At 41.4% G+C, this 5,000-nt stretch overlaps 1 pseudogene; it reads right to left on the bottom strand.

Annotated features, from left to right (window-relative positions):
- Nucleotides 1-360: 360 nt before the first annotated feature.
- The window catches only part of LOC138001214 (golgin subfamily A member 4-like), a 14,383-nt pseudogene continuing 9,743 nt past the window's right edge, over nt 361-5,000 (bottom strand).

The following is a 5,000-nucleotide window of genomic DNA, read 5'->3' on the forward strand; positions in this document are numbered from 1 at the left end:
ATAGCCTTCTCAGTTTTAAATTAGTATGAGCGAACTACAATAAAACAATTAATGTTGTTCGACGGCTTAAAGACTTGTTTGGGGAATCCCTTCCAGCACCCCTGAGAAATCGTCAAAGCTGTACACAGTTCTTGGAACGCCCTCTTCGCCCTCCACAAAGAACATTGGTGACTCCTTGATAATCGTAGTCTTCCATTTCTTCCCCTTCTATCTGTTGGTCTAACGCTTCATTTTCATCGACATACGATATTTCAGTCCCTGGAAGGTCCATCGTATGAATTATCTCTGTTTCGGTGTCTGCTTCCTCGATGTGTAATGTTGGTATTAGGAAGGTCTTTGACCCTTCTTTAGATTGATCGCTTACGTTAAGATAACGTTTTCGTGCATTTCGTCAGGTTTAGTTTTCTTGGTCGCACTGATCCCTCTGTTCCCTTTGTCATTCTCTTCAAGTTCGGTGGATTCCTTGTGAATACTGTCATGTTGCGATGACAAAATCATCGCTTCCTGTTTGTTTCCAATTTGAAATCGGTCTCTCTTCCTTAACTGTAAAACGGGAATCACCACCTCACCAGGTCTCCTTTGAGCTGGTCGTCGCTGTGGCTCTTGAATCTCACACTGTTTAATCTTTGAGGATGAATTTGTTTCCTTGTGGACTAAAGCCATCTCAATTTCGTCTGAGTTCGACTGCCTTTCAATCCCGGATGGACTAATCATGTGCAACAGGTGCTCTGAAAGCTTTCACAAACTTGGTTCTCGCTTTTCCTTTCGTCGTTCGTTCATCCTCGGTGGCAAAGAAGCGACAGATGCTCTTTTCTTTGTTTGGACGGATTCCGCTTGCCTGAGCTTCATCAAAGACATATAAGTCAGCAATTGCAGCTGGTCTCTCTCCCGCTCGGCCTGCTGCCGCTTCTGTGTCATGGTTGAAATCATTTCTTCCAGGCGTTCGATTTCAAACTGCGCCTCTTCCAACCTGAAGTGGAACTCGTCCTTTTCCTTCACCGCCTGTTCCAGTGCCTCTCTGGTATCTTTCATCTCCGTCCGAATCGCTTCTCGATCGGACGCAAGTTGATCTCGATGCTTGACAACGCCATTCAATTGTGTTTTTAAGCTTTGTATTATTCTGTCACTGGTGGAGATATATCGCTGGTATTTGTCTTCCAGATGGCGAATGGAGTCCCTCCGTTTTGGTGTGGCCAGTTCGGTTGAATCAAAGTCCTTACCAACAGTTCTTAGGGCTGCCATGAGTTCGTCCCTTTCAAGAAGAGCGTCGTCAAACATGGCCTTAAGTTCGTGCATGTTCTTCTCGCTTTCATATTTATACAGCGTATACTTCTGTTCTGTGAGCCGTTTGACTTCTTCCGCTAAATACCGAGCCTGCCCAGCTTCTGCTGCGCGATCGTTGGCCTCTGTCAGCCGCCTCAGGAACGACTTTGTCATCATCTCAACTTCTTTCAGACACTTTGCCTCTGCCTCGTGAACTTGTTCAAGGATCGAGAGTTTCATTGCTTCGGCTCGTTTCTGCAAGGCCTTCGCTTTCAATGTAGTCAACTCTGCCTGTTTTAGGCGCTGTCTGAGTTCGTCTCGGGTGTAAGGTGTAGTTCTTCACAACTAGCCCAATCCATCGTTGAATTTTCATTATCCTCGAGAAAGAAGACCGCAGGCTCTTCGTTTCCTTTCCTTGGGGGTTTGTTTTGGGAACCTGTGGCTACTTCCTCTGCTGAGCTCTGTGCTTGGAGAGTGTCTGATGATAAGCGACAAAGAATGACAATGAGTTTGCAAAGGAGTTTGCCAATAGAGACGGTAAATGCCGAGACATATTTCATAGATGGTTAAGACCGAGGCTTATATAATTATGGATGTTAATCGAGTTTAATTACTGATAATAATTAGCGAATTACTTTAGTTTTTCCTTACTTCACGCAGTGATTGGTTCAAAGTTCTCTGATCATTTTTTTTTAACCAATCAGAAGTGAAACCAAAACCAATCGTGGCTCGCGCGTGCACATTTTCGCGAGTTTTGTGTCGGCTACGTGTAATAACTTCGAGTTTTGATTGGGTTACTGGATTGTCTCCGTCCTTTTTGATTGGCCAAAGTAATTGCTTTGGTTTTGGTTTCACGACACTCGCTTGTAATTCGCTCTACTGAGAAACACAATGATAACACCGAGGCACTACTTGGGGACACTTTTCAAATCAAATCAAATCAAACAACTAATTATATCAAATCGTTGGTTGGTTTTTGAGGAGAGGGAAAAACCTGAGCACCCGGAGAAAAACCTCTCGAAGCTGCCTAGAGAACCAACAAACTCAATTTAACCCACATGTGGCGTCAAATCTGGGAATCGAACGCAGACCAGCTTCCCTTTTCCGTTCATTAGCGCAGAAACCTTTTTCTCTCTAAAGTACGGAATCGCAAAAACCACCGTGGCTCTCATTTGCATCTCATTCAAAACCAAAGAGCTCACCGAATTGTACCTAGTTCTTTAATATCATTAATTGAAATTCGCTATTCTGCACCAAAGTTGCCTTTGTTTTCTTGCGGTTTCGTTCTTTGCCCTCTTTTAAGCGGAAACTCGTCTTGAAATGGTCATTGCGTTTAATGCGATACTAGGCTTTTCAGTGCCATTTTCCACCAAAACCTTGCAGCACTCAAAACCTTAATTACCTTCCAAAGAATGAGAAGAACAACTTTGGGTCGATGATCCAGTTTTCGTTGAAACTTGAATTCGAAGCTCCTGAAAGGTTGGACGAGCGTTTGGATCCTAACACCGAAAACATGACATTGTCTGCTTGGCACTAATACTGAGCAATTTCGCGATATTTGCAAGATTTTTGTGTGCGCTTGTCAATTTCACTACGCTGTTGTTGCGGACAGTGAGACAAATAAAGGTAACTACCCAATGGTTTATGGTTTAGGATTTATATACCGCACATATATGTCACAAAGTCTCATGGCGGTTTCCTGATCCTTTTCTAGGATGAGATCGAACGTCAGCTTGTAACTGAAGACGCCTCTGGTAGCTCCCATCAGTTCATATTTGATCTTACTCACCCATCTACCCAACCCGCGCATGTGTATGAAAGAAAGACACACCACAACTTAAACCGGAGTCAATGCCGTAAAGCGTTCCAATCGAAGTGTCCATTTTTTTTTCTTTTATTATTTATTTCAGTGAGTGCAACAAACCTCTTGTAAACAAAGTGTTATCTTCTCCACGAGGCAGCCTAGGTCATCCATTGTCTCATTTGATTGACTGAAGCTTAAAACCTAGGAAAGTCAAGGAAAGGTAACAAATCATCCTTCAGTATATGTTGGCGGCCAACGGAGTCACTTTAAAACTCTTGGTTCTCCAGAGTGTCAGCATACCTGCTCCAAAGATGTGATGGGCTGTTCACCTCCAGTGTCGGCAGTGAATATAAACAGACCTGAAAAGGAAATTTGACAGACGCACTGTCATAGCAAAAAATACCAGGCTTTTTAAGGATAAAGGGGGTAGTTTCTAAAGAAACTGTGGCGCTGTGTCGGTGGGGAAGTAGTATACAAAAATTTGGTTTTATCAACGGAGTTGATAATGTAAATTGGCCACCATATAGAGATTCTAAAAGCTGACGTTTCGAGCGTTAGCCCTTCATCAGAGCGAATCCGATTCGTGTTCCCTGGGAAATGCCCCCGTTTAACTTACCGTGCGAGGTGGTGAGTAAGATGTGGCTATTCTAACTACTTGTGATCTCCCCTCCAAGTCTTGTTCCACATTATTAGCCAATGAGAGGTCAGAGATAATAGCCAGTCAAAGCTCTATGCCCGGTTGTTCGAAAGCCGAGTAACTATTTTTTATTTTCTTTATTTTTTAAATAAATATTTCAGCACAAAGCACTACTTACAATTTCTTACAATTGCTTAAACATACTTACAACATTTACAATGCAGTACTTACACTACTTACAATGCGATACTTACTCTCTATTTACAAAAAATAAACGAACACGCTCATACACATACACACATGCCAATAAATACGCCGATACCTAAGAATACTTCAGAATGATCTTTTCCATTTCCACTCAAAATGTGCCAATTTGTTGTTTTTTGTACACACATATTTTTCTGTCTGATATTTAATAACAACTTTAACTTTGAATCCTGCTACACACATATTTTTCTGTCTGATATTTAATATCAACTTTAACTTTGAATCCTGCTATATTTGGAAGTTTATTGCTCCTTCGACAATCCCACAAGTACAATTTTCCTATGAGTAATAGATAGTTTAGTAAAGGGCATTCTGAATTTACAATTCCGATGCAGATGTCTCTCAGAGTTATGCGCAATGACTGATTTGTTCTGCCAAAACAATAAGATTCGAATAAAAAAAATCAAGGGATTATTATGCTCTCATAATTAGTAAGAAAGCCGATTAACTTAATCCAGGATTAGCTTTAACTTTTGTTTCATGTTTTCAAATTTTAATAATTTTAGTGAAAGCTTCTTTTGCTTACTTTTTTGTTTTGCCGAATATCAGCGTTGAACAACATTTGGGAGTTGAGAAATGAACTCCTTGGTATATTTTGGTATACTTTTAGGTTGGATACGCAGAAACTAGCAGACGAAGAGATGCTTATCAAATACAACATTGAGGTCAGAAACAGATTTCAAGCCCTGACAGAGTTGGATGAAGAAAATGCCGACCACATGAACAACAGGATGGAGAGTATATATGTTGGTGCAGCTAAAGATGTACTAGGCATGGCTAAGAGAGCCAGCAAACCTTGGTTGCGCGACGGGACGTGGAAGAAAGTAGAGGAAAGGAGGCAACTAAAGTCGAAGTTAGAAAGTACACGTTCAGAAAGAGTCAAGAAAAGAATAAAAGAAGAGTACAAAGGAAAAGACCAAGAAGTTAAACGAAGTGCTCGTGAAGATAAGAGATATTGGATGAATGAGATGGCAGATATTGCTGAAAGAGCAGCAGAAAACGGGAGAGCAGGGGAACTACATCGTATAG

Source organism: Montipora foliosa, chromosome 4, assembly GCF_036669935.1.
Source record: "Montipora foliosa isolate CH-2021 chromosome 4, ASM3666993v2, whole genome shotgun sequence".
Lineage (NCBI taxonomy): Eukaryota > Metazoa > Cnidaria > Anthozoa > Scleractinia > Acroporidae > Montipora > Montipora foliosa.